We start from the raw sequence: 20,150 nt of genomic DNA, 5'->3' as shown, positions 1-20,150 counted from the left end.
AAAATTCAAAAATATTTGAAAAATGAAACCCTGTCAGAAAGAATACTTGACCAACAAATAAAGTTCAGGACTTATTTTGTGCAATCTTTACATATGACTGTTTTGTGTACTATACTGGGGGGGGGGGGGGTGTCGTTTAGATGACACATGCCCCCAAGCCCACAAGAAGCTGCTGTGAAATCACCCACCTGACCATATGGGGGACAGCTTTGTGGTTCTCTGGTTGCACGTCATTTAGATGTCATATGTGTCAGAAACACTGCAAAACCGCCACAGCAGCTTTCTGCTGCTTCTTTTTGTGCTGGCAAACAACTGGGTTGGAGATGTGGCATGCACTTTCCACTGTCTCAACCTGGCAATCAAAGAAGCGGTATCAAGCCACTCCTTCAGGTCCGTCTGTTTTGGCCCTTAATTGGTGATTTAATATGCTTAAATGTGTTAGTTCCTTTCTCTAGATAACATTTTAATGAGCCAAATGGGAAATATCTTCACCCAGATGGGGAATTTCTGGTTTTAAGCTTTGAGAAACAATATTTTGAAATAATGCACTAGACTAGAGTGTAAAGCCAAGTCAGCAGCTGTCAAACTAAAGCAGCAGCTTATCTACAATGTATAAGATGCCACTAGTTTGGAAGTGGCTTTATTTTCCTAAACAGGTAACACTTAGAAGTCCAGCTGACTTCTTTGATAATAGGAACACTATTGATGTGTCCTGAACATTCTGGAGATTAAAATAAATAGCAGCTTGTCAAAAACCACTTTCCTTTTTTTTTGTGCTGTTAGTTGCTCTTTGAGTTAGTGTTTACAGTCAGCCCTCCATATCCATAGAGTCTGCATCCATGGATTCAACCATCCACAGCTTGAAAATATTCTTTAAACAGCTAAAGTAAACCTTGATTTTGCCATTTTATAAGGAGCACCAGTTTACTACCCCATTATATATAATCTGACTTAAGCATTCACAGGCTTTTGTATCTGTGGAAGGTCCTGGAACCAAATCCCAGCAGATATCAAGGGCCCACTGTATCACTAATTCTCAATTGACTCTACCAAATTTTAATAATGTAATTGTGTAGCCAGATATTGTTGTATTGTTATCCCATTTATTGTATTATCCCTAATTGGATAGGATCACGTATGCTACTGGTCCTAGAAACGTCCATTTTTTACTTTGTGAAGTCTTTGACAACACTGGCTTTCTCCAGCTCCACTTGCCTGCAAACTGAAATCAGTTGGCAACCACAAGGGAAACAATCTTCTTATCACTAGCCTCTCATCTATGGAATCCCTTTGCCCAGAGGTGTGTTGGGGGCGGCATGTTTGTGACATAGGGCTTTTTATTTTCATTGGCTTTTAAAATGTTGGATCTTCAACTTTGCACTATATTGTGTTTTTAATGTGATTTTATTTTCTGGAAAAAAATGTTTTAGGTTTTACTTTCAGTGGTGTGGCATGAATTCTCTTCCATACATACACACACACACACAATAGGTGAGGTGACACTGTCTCTTTCCTAGATGGTTCAGGGCCATGGCAACCTCATGCCATGGCCCTGATCCAGCCTTTCAAGGGTGCAAAAAGGAGCTGCAAAAAGAGGCTTCTTTTTGTGCCTTCGAACGGTCGCCATAGCCATGTTTCCACAGCTATATGGTGCTCCTTCAGTGCTATGTCATATGAACGCAACACTGGAGGAGCGCCATGATGCAGCACACTGTGTGGAGTGGCATGCAGTATCCACATCCCCAGGCTGTATGCCTGGGATGGGAGTTTACTGGTCTATTTGAATAGAGACCAGTAATTTGATTGGACCTGGAGCATCACACCAGGTCTGGGAGACAGTTAGGGGCAAGGCTAAGGCTATTTAAGCCTGCTCCGCCCTCCCTTCTCCCTCTTCCAAGAATGGTTGTCCCACCCTCCCGCCTTGACATCAGTGTGGCTTTAGTGGTCGCTTTATGGGCCAGGTGGGAATTTTCTCCCTTTTTCCGAGGGTTTTTCGCCTACCTCACACTGTTGTTCTTGGCATAGGAAATTGGCTCAGGTGCGGACTTAAATAGGCAGTCACTGTGGTTATGGGGGAGATGTAATAGTCTGGTGAACACCTATGGCACCCACTTGGAGTGAAGGTTAGGCCTCTTGGACTTCTTCTTAGGTCTTGAGAGTAAGGAGAGAGAAAAAGAGACCTTCCTTGGGGCTGACCTGGGATATAATCCTCAGTCAAGTCTGGTGAGTTGACTGTGGAAATCTCAGGCTGGCATTCCATATACAAGCTGGCCGGGGAGCAACCCAGTCATTGGGTTATCCTCGGAGCTCAGGTGTTTCGCCCAGGGGAGGCTGAAGAGGTGGCCTTAGGGATAGACCACCTGCCACAGCTGCTCCCACATCAGGTTGCTCCCCTCTAGTTTGCAAGTATTCAAAACTTAAATAAAGTGGCCCTATTTCAACCCACATTTGTGTCTGGCCTCGTTATTTCAAGTTAGACAGTAATCAGGGCTCCTTGAGTGGTGAAGTCAGGCATGCGTCATGAGGACACTACGCCCCAACTATGCCTCCATGCCAGCCTTAATGGACATGGAATAATGGATGCAAGCTACAAGAAAAGAGATTCCACCTCAACATTAGGACGAACTTCCTGACAGTAAAAACTGTTTGACAGTGGAACACACTCCCTCAGAGGGTGGTACAGTCTCCTTCTTTGGAGGTTTTTAAGCAGAGGCTGGATGGCCATCTGCTGTGGATGCTTTGATTATGAGTTCCTGCATGGTAGAGGGTTGGACTGGATAGCCTTTGAGATCTCTTCCAATTCTATGATTCTAAGGAAAACATGGTAATTTCTGAACCAGAGAGAGCCAGTATGGTGTAGTGATTTGAGTGTTGGACTAAAAATCAGGACACCAGGGTTTGACTTCCACTCGGCCATGAAACCCACTAGGTGACCTTGGGCAAGTAACATGCCCTCAGCCTCAGGGGATGGCAATAGCAAACCTCCTCTGAACAAATTTTGCCTAGAAAACCCCATAATAGGTTTGTCTTAGGTTTGCAGAAACACACACACCTCTGTATGGGTTTTTAATTTCAATGTTGGAGTGTTAGAATCATAGAATCATAGAGCTGGAAGAGACTGCAAGGGCCATCCAGTCTAACCCCCTGCCATGCAGGAACTCTCAATCAAAGCATCCCCGACAGATGGCCATCCAGTGTCTGCTTAAAGACCTCTAAGGAAGGAGACTCTGAGGGAATTTATTCCACTATCGAATAGCCCTTACTGATTTTAATCCTTTGTTTGTTTGTTTTCAAAAAATGTAAGCTGCCCCAAGTACAATAGTTAATGGCTAATTAAAGTTTGGGTGATTAAATAAAAATAAACAAAATAATAAGGAAGTTGGTGAAGGTGCTCCCATTTCACAGATAAGGGTAGGCTGTAGAAATCACTTCACCATTTGAGTTCTCATGCTCTTATTAACAACTACATTGGAATATAATATTTATCACATTTGACACATGGTTTAATCAGCTATCTGCACACATAAACATAACCTAGTATCAAAGAAAGATTGGAGAAACAATATACATCCCATCTGGATCCTAAATCAAGAAAGAGCCAGGTTAGGATCAGTGGGACTTACTTCCAAGTAACTGTTCAGAATCAGCCTATGAAAGCACATTTCAGGCATGGTCCATGATTGCCACTGCATGTCTGGATTACTGGGATTTTTAAAAAGCAATCCGCTGAAGGCAGACAAATACATTAATGACAGAATAAGCAGCTTTGGTTAGTATTTGTTTAGCTGAGGGCTGTCAAAGGAAGTACTTCAAACTGTACAAACAGGAATGTCAGTTTCATCCCCACAGTAGTAAAATTTAAGTGTAGCTAAATACTGTACCTTCTGTTTTTGATTGGAGCATTAAACATATCCTAGAAAACAACAGGACATCATTTCCCCCTCAAATATAATGAAACTTCTTTGCTTTTATAAATACCATCAACATGTTGTAAATGTTTTGTAGGATGCTATTAAACAGCTGTTTTGTTATTAATATTTTAGTGCCCTGCATTTTTCCAGGAGATATTGATGCTTGCTATTATTTCAAATGCTGCTTTTCATGGAGTTTTTAATGGTTTGTGTATATCTCCAGACAGTTTCAAGTACTTCAGGCTGTCACAACATGTTAAGTAGGCAAATCCACCGACAGGGTAGTTTCAGGAAAGATAATTTTCTTTGCACAGCTTCTGCATTGCTTTTTCCTGACTTATTAAGTAGGAGCTGACTCACTGATAAACAAGGCAAATACATTAGAGCACAGAGAATGTCCTTGTGGTAAGGGGTGAAAGCTTTTAAAACTATTCAGATTCTGAATTTTCTGTCAATGATAGCTCTGAGCCCTGTAGAGACTGCTTATTGTTTAAAAACTTGGTGGAAACATTATAGTTGGCCATAGTGCTGCTGAACTTAGATCCCATTATTGTTATGGTGAGGTCCTAATATGTCTGATTTCATAGTAAGATGAAATCCAAATTTGTAAAGAGCATGGATGAATGTAGTGCAGGTTTCCCTCATAATTTATTGTATTATAAGGAATAATGCATTTAGGATTAATCTCATACTTATATATTTTACTCATATCTTCATCTGGTCTCTCTTTTTAGCTTGAAATGCCTATGCATGCTTATTGTCAACACAATTTTAATCAAAGTAATCTCAATCTATTTCAGGATAATTTGTAATAGAGACCTCTGTTCTTTTTGTAAGCACATCACACTGTTACTGTCTTTTCTACCACTGCTTTGTAGGAGTATAATGTTCTGGAAGGCCTGATTCACTCAGGTCCTGCCCCAAATAGGTCCAAAGGTTCCTGTTGTTGTGAACCTTAAAATCACATGGCAACCCTAACTAATGTGAACATATCACAGGGTTTTCTTGAAAAGATATTTTTACAGTGTGTGTGTGGGGGGGGGGGCTACTTTTGCTTTCCTCTGAGGCTGGGGGAATGTGACTTGCTCAAGTCACACTATGAGTTTCCATGGCTCAATGGGATTTCAGCTTTGGTTTCCAAACCTGTAGTCCAATACTCAGACCATGACACCATCCTGGTTCAACAGATTCAAGGGTACAAGCCACTGGTGATATAAATTATCAGGATGGATGCATCCAGAAAAAAAATATCCTAGATGCAGCAATATGGGACATAGGTAAATGGTTATTATAATTCATGTGGAAGCCATGATGAGTAAGCAGATTGAAGAGTGCTGTGTCACAGGAAGCTGAAAATACTAAAGCAAGACATGAAATCACCAGACTTATAAACTGAAAAGTCATGCCACATGGGAAACAGGAAACTGTGTTGCACACCAGTAAGGGGATGGACTAATAGCTCCATCAATGAATGTGAATATAAGGGAGGAGCTCCAATGCCCGGTGTGTTCTTTTTGTTTATAGTAGATGAACAGAGCATTTTGTCAGTCAGTGTGAGATGCTGTATATATAGTAAGGAAAATTAAAAGCCTCTTTGAGAATAATCAGTGTGTTGTTGTGTCTGCAGCTTCTAATAATAATAATAATAATTTCTTTATATCCCGTCTCTTTGAGGTCAATCGGGGTGGCTAACAGTAATAAAATACAATACATTATACATCAAAATCTACTTCCCTCCCCCCTTAAAAAGTTATTAAATCAATTATAATTAAAACCAACAAATTAAAACAACATCAACACATACACATTATTACAAAACAAAACAAGACAAAACAGTAAACTGCGGTAGCATTCTACTTAAATTCCCAGGGAGGACCTTGGGGACTCTCATGAGAAGAGGGTTCCTGAGGCCGGGATTATCTATCCAGAAAAGGCCTGCTGGAAGAGATCTGTCTTGACAGCCTTTTTAAAGCTGTCTAAAGATGTCAATTGACGGATCTCGTCCGGCAGGTTGTTCCATAATCTGGGGGCAACAACAGAAAAAGCCTTCTGGGAGGTAGCCGAAAGCCTAGATCTTTGAGGCTGCAGCAAATTTCTCCCAGAGGACCGGAGTGTGCGGGGAGGATTATATGGAAGGAGGCGGTCCCTGAGATAGTTTGGACCCAAGCCATTTAGGGCTTTAAAGGTGATAACCACACCTTGTACTGGGCCCAGAAACTAATAGGCAGCCAGTGGAGGGACTTTAATACCGGAGTAATTTGGTCCCTCCTCTATGTTCCTGACACTACTCTGGCTGCCATATTCTGCACTAATTGCAGTTTCCAAATCAAGCACAAGGGTAGCCCCATGTAGAGCACATTACAGAAATCTAGATGTGAGGTTACGAGCGCGTGTACAATAGTCTCGAGATCCCTTACTTCCAGAAAAGGGCGCAGTTGGCGTATCAGCCGAAGCTGATAACAGGCGCTCTTGACTGTCGCATTTACCTGATTTGTCATCAGGAGCGACGAGTCAAGGAGCACCCCCAGACTGCAAACACAGTCACTAGAGGAGAGTGTGACCCCATCCAGGACTGGAGGTTGCAACCCAATTCTTGGTTTCGGGGCCGCTACCGTGAGCACCTCTGGCATGTCTGTATTCAGTTTCAATCTGTTTTTCCTCATCCAGCCCATTACTTCCCGGAGACATTCACTGAGAGATGAGATGCCATTAGAATTTGAGGCCGACGAACGAGACACAGAGAAATAGATCTGGGTGTCTTCAGCGTACTGATAACACCCAGCTCCATAACTCCGAATCATCTCACCCAGAGGCTCCATATAGATGTTAAATAACATCGGGGACAGTATAGCACCCTGTGGAACCCCACAGGTGAGCTCCCTTTGACTGGAGCAGCTGCCCCGAGCAGCACCCTCTGGGACCTGCCCGAGATGGACTGGAACCACTGCAATGCAGTGCCTCCAATACCTAACCCTCTCAGGCGGTCCAAAAGGATCCTGTGATCTGTCGTGTCGAAAGCCGCTGAGAAGTCTAGGAGCACCAACAGGGTCACACTACCCCTGTCGATGTTCAGATGCAGATCGTCAGTCAAGGCAACCATGGCAGTCTCAACCCCAAAGCCTGTCTTGAAGCCAGTTTGAAATGGGGCTAGATAATCGGTTTCATCCAAGACAGCGTGGAGTTGAAGAGTAACCACCCTCTCAATCACCTTGCTCAAAAATGGTAGTAAAGAGACTGGCCTGTAGTTATTTATATCCAGGGGGTCAAGGGAAGGTTTTTTCAGAAGCGGCCTAACAACCACTTCCTTCAGACAAGATGGAATATGTCCTTCCTTGAAGGACGCATTGATGATATCCATATGGAACTTCCTCAATGCATCCCCGCCCCCCCACACCCGGACGGCCAGCCATGATGGGCAAGGATCGAGAGGGCAAGTTGTTTTGCTCACCCTACCAAGGAGCTTGTCCACGTCATCGGTACTCACAGATTGCAGCTGATCCAGAATAACTTCATCAATGGAGTCGCTGGACATCTCGTCCATGGTTTCTGTTGAAATATTGGCGTCTAAGTTGGCTCTTATCTGAGAGATTTTATCTACAAACAAGTTATTAAACATGTCGCAGCAGGCCGTCATCAGGTTAAGTAAAGGATTTGGTGCAGGAGACACCTGCATCAGCTCCCTCACCATCCTAAACAGCTCTGCTGGACAGGACTATGCAGACGCAATACGTGCAGAGAAGAAAGATCTCTTCACTGCATGTATTGCCTCCCGATAGGACCCAAGAAAGTTCCTATGGCAAGTTCTGTCGGATAAGAGTCGAGTCTTCTGCCACTTGTGCTCTAATCGTTGTCCAAACCGCTTCATATTCCTAAGCTCAGGTGTATACCATGGCTTACGGTTTGAAGTGGAATAGCAAGGATGCTTGGGAGCGATCGTGTCCATAGCCCTGGGGAGATCAGTGTTCCAAGTATTAACTAGTGTGGGAGAAGGAGTTCTCCAGCCTGTACTGAACTGTACAGCAGAGCTTTCTGTGGCATGTATTGCTGGTGCAAAGCTTCAGCAGTGTGTACTCTGGGTCACACACATGCCAACATAAATAACAGCTTTATTGATTACAAAAAGGCAAAGGTAAAGTTAGTCCCTTGACATGAATGTCTAGCCATAACCTACTGTAGGGGGTGGTGCTCATCTTCATTACTAAGCCGAAGAGCCAGCATTATCCGAGGACTACTCTGGTGGTCATGTGGCCAGCAAGACCACACCAAATGCTGTTACCTTCCCACTGAAGCAGTACCTATTTATCTACTTGCATTTGAATGCTTTCAAACTGCTAGGTTGACAGAAACTGCTACTGACAGGAGCTCATCCCATCATGCAGCACTCAGGCCTCAAACTGCCAACCTTCTAATCTTCTGATCATCAGAACTGGCATCTTAATGACTAAGCCACTGCATCCCTTGATTACAAACAGATGGGAAAATGAGACCATTACTAAAATAAAAATACACTCATCCCTCCATATCTGTGGCTTTGATATTTGCGGATTTGATTACTCACAGATTTGATTAATATGTTCTCTCTAGGAATATCCAGGTCCTCCAGTGCAACTCTATGGTCAACTTTAACTAAAAGTTGCACTGAAAGAGCTAGAGATTCCTAGAGAGAATACTCTACTAGGCATTTGTAGCTCCTCCAGCACAGTCCTATGGTCAATGTTTGGCAAAGGTTGACCACAGAGTTGCGCTGGAGGACCTAGAGATTCCTAGAGTGGTGTCCTCTCAGGTAAAAACATGGTGTTTTTGTTATTTGCGGTTTTTCCATATTCATGGGGGTCTTGTGCCCCTAACCCTAGCAAATATGAAGGGACAAGTGTATTGGTTTCACATCCCTTCAATTGATTAATATATCATTGGCTCCTAAATGTGCACATGATTTCACTTTGCTCCTGTGTTTTTGTTGTGTGCCTTTAAATAGTTTCCCACTTATGATGACCCTAAGATCAACCTATCATGGGGTTTTCTTGGAAAGCTTTGTTCAGAGGAAGTTTGCTATTACCTTTCCCTCAGGCTGAGAATATGACTTGCCCAAGGTTACCCAGTGGGTTTCTATGACTGAGCTAGGTATTGGAACCATAGGAGTTTATCACACGGAGCTCCTTCCATGTGCTAAATGTCACCAAGTGCCCCCCACAAAGTCACACAAGCACCATGGGTGTGATTCCCCCATGGTGCTATGGAAATGGAATTGTGGCTTCCGCTCCATTCCCGTCATGCACTCGTAACAGGGGGAGCCTCCTGGAACGCTTTTCTTATTAACGGGATAAATTGTTAGTAAGAAAAGCACTCCAGGAAGCTCGATGGATTTTTAAAAATATATTCTGTAGTGCCATGGGGGAGCTTCCTGGGGAGCCTGCAAACCACCACTCCCTATTGACACCTCTGGGGCTATGTATCCCAAAAGGGCTGCCTTTCAAGAAAATGCAGAGATGCTTACAATGGGGAGTGTTGTCACTCCCTTCTCTTATTCCTTCTGACGCACTGAGGCAAGAGATTTCCAGTCTTGGGAAGATGTGCCATCAATACCAAGGCTGGCACAGCCTAACAACATGTGCACAGATGCTTACAATGGGTTCATCTGGGCACCTAAGGCTCAAGAAGAGTGAAACATCCTGTGATACCAGTACAGATAGTATGTGTGTAATTTGACAGACATCATACATAACAAGAATAGTATACAATGCAGCTGAAGCCCAGTAACTACTTACTGCCAGCCTTCTGAAAATGCAACCAACTCTGAGGAGATGATCTGTAACTCATCAAATGGCCCAGTAAACCAGGTGTCGGAGTAGTCAACTGGAAGGGCATAAACTACACTGTGGTGTGGCTGGGGGGAATATAGCAGACTGGAGTAAAACAGTTAAAGTGAACAGTTGCAAAGAGAGGGAGGAGGATGAGAGTTTTTGAGAAAAACAGTGGCAGTAGTAATTATTTGAAGCCTTTATGTTATACATGTAATTGGTATATTGGTCTGCCCCTAATTCTCGTAGTCACCATAAATATTTTGATTGTGCTCTTTGTGAAATAAAATGTGCTCCTACTTTTGAAGGAAAAAACTGATGAAGGCTCTACTTATTTGAACAGAACCCAAATGTCCCGGCTTTGTGAAAGGGAAATGGGTGTCTTAGTAGACCACAAGATGAATATGAGTCAACAGTGTGATACAGCAGCTTAAAAAAAAACCCCAATAGGTTCCTAGGCTGCAGCAATAGGAGTGTACAGTTTAGGGGGTCAAGCAGACGGGCAGCTTGGAGTGGACTCTGGCCACTCCAGCCCTGGTTTCTCCCCAAACAGTGTGGTACCATGGTCCTGAGGCCAGCCACCGCTGTGGTCCCAAATGGGCAGCTGGCAAGGAGTCCTTTTTTGCACTCCTTTTGCTGGTGGTCTCAGGCTGCCTTAGGTGATCACAGTGAAATGAAATTGGGTGGATTAATGATACCAGAGAGATAAATTAGATATAGTATATTTTCCAGTCCCTGAAAGTCCTTAAAACTCCTGTCATTCCATATACTATAAAATCTGTTAAACTATGGAGGATAACGGGCATTCATGATCTTATTAAGTGTTTATTATAAGACAATCACTTTGGGTTGGGATGGCCTGAAGCAATACTTGGCAGAGGCTTGGACCTGACAAAGAAATGTTAATAACCCAGAATATTCTGGTGATGTGTTTTGATAGTAACTGGTTTATTTATTTTACTATATTTATATGTTTGGGCAATTTGTTCTCAGGGCATATGAAGAAATTGTAAATATGTGATGCAGAAAGTGAATGTCTTAATCTGTTTTGCTTTAGAATGAGCTGGTAAAGAACTGCACCTTCTGCTCTAAATGTGGATGAGAGAAGGTTACACTGTAAATGTCAGACTGGATGAGTAACAAACCAACAAACAGCTGTTAACTGACACTTAGTGAAGTATGGTAAAGCTGATTGTGACCATTATCATATTGATTACGCATATTGGCATAACCCCTGGTAATGTCAATGTAAGTATTTGGGGGGGGGGGACACTGAAAAAGGAGCTATCTTTTTGTAATACATTTACTCCTTCTGTACAGAGGGAGCTGGGGAGTTGCTGAGCATAGCTCCAGCCTCAAGTCACTCCTTTTTTTCTTCTCAGAGCTGTGGCAGCCTGACAATGAATTGATAGCTGGCGGTTGAGTTGCACCTAGGAGCTATTCGGCTACTTCTATGTGATCAGGAAGGTGGAGAAACCTTGGCCCAAGACTGCTTCACATTCTGGAAGTGGTCTAATAGGTTTGGGGGTGAATGGAGGATGCTTCTGCCTTAGGTAATAGCAAAATGAGTCCCAAGTGGTGAAGACTGATTGATGGTAAAGTGAACAGTCATTCTATGATCTGTTGGTCCTTGATTTGGAAAATCCACTATGACTTCTTACTAGATGAGAGTTCCTGGCTCGAGACTTTAGAGAGTACATAAGCCATTAGTCAGTTTGTGGGAGGTTGTTGGAAGTTGGGCTATTATGGAACTCATGAAAAGAGAAGAGAAGATCACAAAAGAAAAAGTCTAAAGAGGCTGGGAAAGTCTAAAATCCTCAGATTAGTGGGAGAAGCTGCAGGATGAGGTAAAACTACAAAACAAGATTGTCACCAATGAAAGACTTCTCTGCCCTATCTACCAAGAGAAGGAATCCCAACTGGAAGTTTCTGTCTTATATACTATGAGAAGGAAAGTAACTTGAGAAAGTCTGCCTATATGAAGAGGAAAACTCCTAAGAAGCATTTTATATAGACCTGGGGTCAAAGAATCTATAGAAAGAAGTGAACTTGAGACAACAGCATTGCTGAAGCAAAAAACAGATCACAGAAGTCTGCAGAAGAAGTTGATTTTACATCGAAACACCCAAGTAGATGGTGAGAGATGTCATCAAAGATTTTCTAGCCTATGAGTTAACTAGGATTGGATCATACAGGGAAATTGGATTAAGGTTGCTTACAGAAATGAACTTGTCAAAGGTCTACTGATCTGTATAGTAGTAAAATATCACAGGTCCTTTCACACTACAAAATTACAGTGCTATGATTTAACTGGCAGAGTCTGATGCTGGCCTGTCTGTCTGTCCATCCATCCGTCCGTCCGTCCGTCCATCCATCCATCCCTATCTAGCTTTGGGTTTGAATCCCAGGAATCCATAGGATGCATATGTGAGAGTTAAAATGGAAGTATAGGACTGAATTGTACAGTGTGAAAGGGAATACATATATCTAGTAAAACCTGTGTGTTAATTTTATATAATTATTTGTAAATAAATGCTTCCATTTTAAATACTAAAAGTATTTGGCATTCTGTCCCATGTCCAAATGCAGCTACTGAAGAGGGTACAGGGTATGGACACCTGAACACCATATGGTGAAAAAGAAACTGAAAAGTTATTCCAGTTTGGTTATTAGTCTTTAATAACGAGGTATTTTAATGTGAAGTGTGAGGAATATCATACAATTATCTTCATAGTATGCATTATACTTATCGGTGGTACATAACCATGGGGTCATAATGGGGATACCATTGTGTACATTGATCCTGCAGGTTTTGTCATTTGGGTAACACTGTCGTGCTAACTATAATTCCCCCACATTGTGGCAGTAGCACTGGGATAATTGCAGCTTTTCACAGAGCAATACATAGCAAATGAAATGAATAAACTATCATTCATGCACTATCAAAACACAAAAAACAGCATTAAATTGTTCTTTGTGGTAGAGGGGAGAAAGCAGTTGGTATTGGGGATCTACAATAAATACAAATACGAAACAGAGGAAGTTCGATTATAAGAGTAGGAAATATCAGCAAAAACATCTTAAAGGAGGGTTGTGCCATCATGGTGAGCCTAGGGACGACGTTTCTGCCTGTGACATCCGCCAGGAGTTGCATAGATTGTAAAAAATGCCAAATAGAACAAAACCAGAAATCATGAGTAGGCAACTTCTGGTTTGTTTGTGTGGGTTTTTTTAAAATCCAGTGTTACTTTCTTTTAAAAACAACAACTGTGGGACGAGCACTGCAGCCCATTAAAAAACCAAGTTTCTCACCCTGAAGGCTTCTGAAGCTCATCTGCACTGCAGAAATAATCCATTTTGACATTGTTTTAACTGCCATGGCTCAATGCTATAAAATTCTGGGAATTGTCATTTTATGAGACATTTAGGGGCAAAACAGATGGGTAGGAAGGAGTGGCCAGAGGCTACTCCTGCCTGGAACACCCAGAGACCACAGCAACCACATGTCACAATCCTGATTCTGGACCCTGCCACAGTCCCAAATAGACAACAGCAAGAAGCGGAAATGATCCACTCCTTTTGGGAGCGGCTCGAGAGCAACTCCAGCATGACTTCTACATGGGTTGGGGGTGTGCACCATCTAAACGCCATGCCACCAAGTTCACAGAACCCAACTTTTTAGACCTATCTGTTTAGGACCATAGTCTTCTCTGTCAGAGTGCTCCGATGGAACAAAAATTTACGATTCCCAGAATTCCATGGCATTGAGCCATGGCAGTTAAAAGTGTTGTGAAACTGGACTATTTCTGCAGTGCAGATGCAGCCTAAAAGATGCAATTCACTATCTTTTTTATTTTTCTATTCTGAAAAGGGTCATCAAAAGATTCTGGAGGATTCAAGGGCTATAACAAGAATTTCAAGAAATTCATGAGATACCAGGATTGCCCACCCCCTGCCACGAGATGAATAGTTTGGGGAGAACCCTATTTGAAAATCATGGTACTACCTCCAAAATGGTTGTAATCATCAACTATCTCAGTTTATTAAGTAGGAGAGCTGTGAGTAGGGCTTCCAAAAATGACCGTAAGGTTTCAGTAATACAGTGGGCCCTTGTTATACGCTGGGGTTTGGTTCCAAGATCCTCCATGGATAACCAAATCCATGGATGTTCAAGTCTCAGTAAATATAATGAAATAAGAAAATGGTTTCCCTTATAAAAATGGAAAATCAAGGTTTGATATTTAAATGTAAACTGCTAATTGGTGATCATTATCTGCTGGGAAAGCCCCTGACTCTGAATGGTTTCCTATTTGCATTTGCTGAGTCCTTATTTTGCTATTCCACAGGACTGGTAGCCAAATTTTGTTGACTTTAAGGATTTCTTCTTTCCGGTTGAAATTGTCCAGGTGTTTGTGGATTTCAGTGGTTCCATAGGAATCTAAAAGAGCCCTATGACGTGTCTTGTCAGACAAGCGATGATGTTTCCACCAGTAGTGCTCTAGTCATTGGTATCTACTTGCCCTAAAGTGAGTGTCTTTAGGATGGTGGTCCCATTCTAGCTAAACTGGGAGAAGCTTCATCAGCAAGTTTTATTTATTAGTGGATGTTTGTAAGACCTAGAGCTGAAGAAATATTTGGCAGTGAGTCCTATTTGAAGCACAACTCATCTCCTTTACTGATTTCCCAGGAACCAGCTGAGTAACATTCATCTAGCAAGCAAAGCTCTGGGCACTGCACAATGCAAGCTTATCAACAAATATTTCAGACCGAAAAATATACTATTCATTCTTTTTATTCTGTTCAGGAATCATTACAACATTATTTGCACATGATAACTGCAACATGTCTTACTTAAAACCATCAGAGACCTACTCCAGGCCCATATGGTTTTCATTAACAGTTTTCATTACAGGAAAAACAGAAAGCCTATTGCGTTTTTGGTTCATGGATACTTTCTGAATTCAAATTATTACTTAATTGTTAGGCAAAGAAAGTGAGAGGCAGTTTATTCCAAGCAATTCAAGCATTTACTAGATTTTTAATAAACAAATTATGGAAATGACAAGTGACTCAGTGGAGTTGTGCCATAGTTGATTAGTTCTCCCGTTCTTACAAATTCTGACCTGGTATCTGATGTTCAGGTCAGCATTTTGTTCTGGTGTAGATGCTCTTGAGATGTGAACTTTTGAATTCTGATTCAGCTTGCAGATTTTGAAGGGGAAAACTGGAAGATAAATAGAAACAACATATAATATTCCTAGAGCGATTGAGATTGTCTGGTTTTCTGATTGAATTTTTTTTAAAAGTGTGCATGAGGGGGTATTACACAGTTATCTGGACTCCTCTAACCTGTTCTTTGCATACAGAAGGTTTATCTGAATTGGATTTTTTTTAAAGAATTTAGATAAATCAACTAATTAAAGGACCTGAAGTTAATACAAACATTACTGAACAACCCTTGCAAATGGTATTAAATAGGAAAGTTTGATATCCAGAATTGATAAGCCACATCTTGTAAACAAGCAAACTGCTGTGGAAAGTGAAGGACAGTGTAGCTTAAACATTGTTATATATTTTGACATCCCATTCATTCCATTTTAACTCCCTTTCCTTCTCACATCGGATAGAAACCAGAATCAATACACAGTGAGCAGAAGGGACCCTTTTCATCTTTTATCCCAACATTTTTTTTTCATTTTAACACCATTTTCAGAGAAACATTTTCTGAAATTATATTCTATAAAGCTACAGAGATTTCTGTCTCATTCTTTTCTGAACTTCATTGTTCTTGGGAGGTGAAAGATTCAGAACACTATAAAGTGAAACATCATGCTGCTAAGTTAGAGGCAATAAAGTCTACTTTTTTTATTCTTTTTGCATTTTCCCCCCTTGTACTTGGACCTGGAGCATAAAAATTACCTATTTTTCAATTTTCAGAGACTGTATGAAATCTTTGAACACTACAGGGTTTGTGGGTTGGAGGGATTTTTTTCATGTTGCTCTAGGATATGTGATATGAATTGCTGCTAACTAATGAATAAGTTCAAAACTTTATTTAACTGGTGATGAGGTGGAACAAGAAAGTTTTCTTTTCTGGTAAAAAAAGATAAACAATGAATTTATTTTATTTGGCCCTAAAGTACAATCTGGAAATGGTAATTTGTTCATGGATTTCAGAGACAAGTGAAAAATAACCTTCCCCCCCCCCCTACACTACTTTACAACTAGCATCCTGTTAATGACTTATACAGTGGACCCTTGTTATACGCTGGGGTTTGGTTCCAAGATCTCCCGTGTATAACAAAATCCGTGTACGCTCAAGTCCCATTAATTATAATGACATAGCAAAATTGTATCCCTTATATAAATGGAAAATCAAGGTAAATTTATACTTTTTTGGAATATTTTTAACCGTGGATGCTTGAATCTGTGTATAAAAAATCCGCGTATAAGATGGGCTGACTGTACACATGAAACCCTGAGTTTGGATGGGGAAAGAAGGTTTTCCACTTTTCCTAGCACACCATGCAAAGATCTCCAAACACACAACAGCTGTCAACCCTTGGGACAGACTCCTACTACTGTTATGATCTGGTAAGGAAGAGAGAGAGGAAAGAGATGACTTAGACCATGAAGGTTCATTTGCATGGAGCTTCTGGGGGAGAGAAGCAGGCATTTGAGAACACACCATCATTATTCCCCATCTCAACTAGCCTGAAGCCAGATACATCTCCATGGCATGAACTGCCTGCTCCTGGCTCTCTTTTCCATCTATAAATGCCTCAGGTCTCTCCTAGCATTACAGGAACAGATAGAACCACTTGCACGGAGCTACACACAATTAGGATCTTGGCCATCTTGGCCATTTTCCAACTGCATTGCAGACAGTTGGGGGAAAAACCATTTCTTGTTGAAGATCCTTTTCATATTGCAAAAACAGAGCAGTCTGATGCCACCTTAACTGACATAGCTTCATCCTAGAGAATTCTTGGATATTGCATTTGAGAGAAGCACTAGAGCTCTCTGACTTAAAATTCTAAATACCTCAGAAGTCCATAAAATGGGACTATGGCATTTTAAGTGGTTTCAGAGTGCTATAATTGTGCTGTATAAAAGGGGCCCTGGAACACAGTAACACCTATCATCCAGTCATATATTTCCCATTTGTTGGCAAGGTACTTAAAAATGGCTCAGCTCAGAGCATGTTTGACTGAAACAAATTATCTAGAGGCATGCCAATCTAGTTTAATCAATAAAATTGCCTTGGTGTGGAGAGAGATAAGAGGAGTGTGGTCCTGAGGTTTGTTTGTACAGTGGGCTCTTGTTATCCTCTGGGGTTTGGTTCCAGGACCACCTGTGGATACCAAAATTCATGGATGTTCAAGTCCGATTAAATACAGTGGCACAGAAATATGGTGTCTCTTGTATAAAATGACAATATCAAGGTTTGCTATTTGGAATATATATGTTTTTAAAATATTTTGAAATCATGGATGCTTGAATCCACGAATAAAAAAAAATCAGTAGATATGGATGACTGACTGTACCTACATGTTCCATTTCATAAGGAATTATTGAGGGACTGGCTCTCAGTTCCATAGCATTTGAACTATAGGTTTTCTCATGGTTTTTAACATCTCTACGAACCTTCTGGGTAACAGTTATTTGGGATTTGGTGTGAGGTACACTGTTAACACCCAGGAATATACTTCAAATGAAACAGGTATGGTTGTGAAGGTGGTGAACCACTTTCTGGACTCAGGAAGAGGAGAGATGGATGAGAGCCAATAAAGTAAAGCTTGGTGGTGACAAAGACTGTGGATACATAGTTTCAGGCATACAGCTTGGGGGAATACAGCTAGTATAGAGCTAAGTGAATACAGAAGCTCAAAGCACTCTCTTCATTTTGTTTCTCAGTGCAGTCTTGTCATGGTGATCTCTGCTGTCAGGTAACCTCCTGGTTGGATTATTTTAATGGGCCCACCCTTGCAAAAGATTTAGAAGTATCAAGGGCTTTGGAGTATTTTGGATTTTGGAATTCTGGATAAAGTATACTCAGGATGTATTCATAAATTAGTTAATTTTTTTCAATAGTCACAAAATTAGTCCTACAATAGTTATGGCCATAGATAGACCGACCAGCAGACAGACAGACAGACAATTTGCACATTTGTGGTGTCCCTCTTGCCCCAATAGAGGAACATCAACCCCTTCCTGTTCTTGGAAGGCCATGAGCCCAAAACAGGTGCTATAGTCTAAGATACTCTATTGGTCAAAATTTTCTTATACTGACATTAGAATAGTGGGTCCTGTCTGGATAGAGCCTTTATAACAGTCTTTTGCAAATCCCTTATCTTACTTCCTTTATTGTAAAGGACTTTCCCTTTTCAAGGTTCCTGTTATCTTATATTGGGCTCAAGAAGACGGGGCTGTAGGAGCACCCAGAGGCCCACTGCTGTGATCCTCAATGGGCAAGAAAAAGGAGTGGTAAGAAACTGCTCCTATCATGGCTGGTATTGAGCTACATTTAGTGACCTTGATGCATCCTTTTGGGTCATCTGTTTGAGGCCATAGACTTCCCCTCAGTGGCTGGCCAAGCCTGTTACCTCTAGGTTCGTGGAGTAGAGTGACACTCTTATGTCTCCTCTGTTGGCTATGCTGTCCATACAGTTTCCTGCAACAGTTTCTAGCCCAGTGATCCTAGGGAGATCTGTAGGGCTTCTGGTCTCACAGCCTGGCCTGCTTACATGCAAAGCTACATCAACCCCTTCTTTTTTCTCTACTTGTTTTTCTCCCCCTTTTAACTGCTGGCTTTCCATGGTAGCCAGCTAAGCTTTTCCCAGCTGTTGCAGATTACCTTGCTGAGGCCAGCAAAGAGATGAGTTGTCTTCTTTCTCCGTTGTCATTGCTGGCTCTCTTATTGGTTCTTTCAGACAGCCATAGACATTGCTCCAGTTTGCTCTGAATACCTGCATAAATCCCTCCAGATTCTTACATCATTAAAGACTGCTGATAGCAAGATTGACTTTTTGTAGGCTGCTCTGGTTGCCTCCTGCTTAGATTCTAGGTCAGTCGCTATTTTAATTCATAAAACAGTTTCAGGGACAGGAGATCAGCATTCTCTGAGTACATAAATTGTGCATAAGATAAAACTATAGAAGCAAAATAAGTAAACCAGTAAAGCTGCTTTAGCCGGAAAATTAAAATAAAGTTTCTGACTGGAAATGGAGGATTAATAGAAGAAAGATTTTAAAAAGAAGAGGCATCCAATGTAATTTTATATTTTAGGATTATATCATAAAACACAATAGAAATTCATCAGAAAATTTGCTTACATAAGATGATTCACTAGAACTGTGTAATCTTTTCCAAGCCATGTAAATATACACATTTTTGTGATTGTTACATACACTTTGATTAAACAGGTGAAATTACAAAAGCAATCCCGATGCATAAAGAGAACAGCTTGGGATGGGGGGGGGCATAATTCAAGTTAGTCTAACATTGTAACATCAGTTTTTAAATTCTTCTCAGATTCTGAATTAATTAATCACGAATGCTGCTTAACCTAATTTCATTTCATTTATAGACTGTACACAACATATCACCAGATTTCATCTATAGAATTTTAGGTTTGTGACTCCCAGACATACAAATATGGAGTATATGAACACTATATAAACACATATATAGAAGATAGCTAGATATATAGACAGATAGATATGGCATGAGTTTGTAATGGTTTAATATGTCTAGGCTTTTTTACTTGTGATATGGTCTTCTGTATATTGTATTTGCTTTGGTGTATATTGTATTGTATGATTTTGTTGTGCACCGCCTTGATTTGAAGAAGGGCGGTATAAAAATAAAACTTTTATTATTTATTATTTATTAGATAGACTGTATAATTGTTTAATGGTTTATTGTAAGCCATCTTGAATAACTTTTTGGGGAGAAAGGCAGAATATAAATTCAATAATTAAAATAATAGAGTTTTGACCCTGTTTTAAATGCCATTGCTGCATCATATGGAATGCTGGAGTCTGTAGTTTGGTCAGAAACACCAGAGAAATTGAGGCTGAGGAGTCTAAAGGCTCCTCACTAGACTGCCAATCCCAGGATTCCATAGGATATTCACAACATGAACCATGAAATTAAAATGTTGAATTTTAAATGTAGACTGTTTTAAAATGTGTATGTCTTATTTGTCCTTTTAAACTGCTGTATATTTTAATTAATGTGGTTTAATTGTTGTTGTTAATTGTTGATTTGTTGTTGTTCCCTAGCTTGATTCAAAGGGAGAGGAGGGTAAAGAATTAATAATAATGATGATGATAATGATAATAATAATAGGGATTTATTTATAGCCCGCTCAATCATGAGGAATCAGGGCAGGTTACAACAATAAAGAAATACAATATAACAATGGAAAACTACAACA

This window comes from Sceloporus undulatus, chromosome 2 (genome assembly GCF_019175285.1).
Source record: "Sceloporus undulatus isolate JIND9_A2432 ecotype Alabama chromosome 2, SceUnd_v1.1, whole genome shotgun sequence".
In the NCBI taxonomy this organism is placed as follows: domain Eukaryota; kingdom Metazoa; phylum Chordata; class Lepidosauria; order Squamata; family Phrynosomatidae; genus Sceloporus; species Sceloporus undulatus.
Note: the sequence above shows the minus strand (reverse complement) of the source record.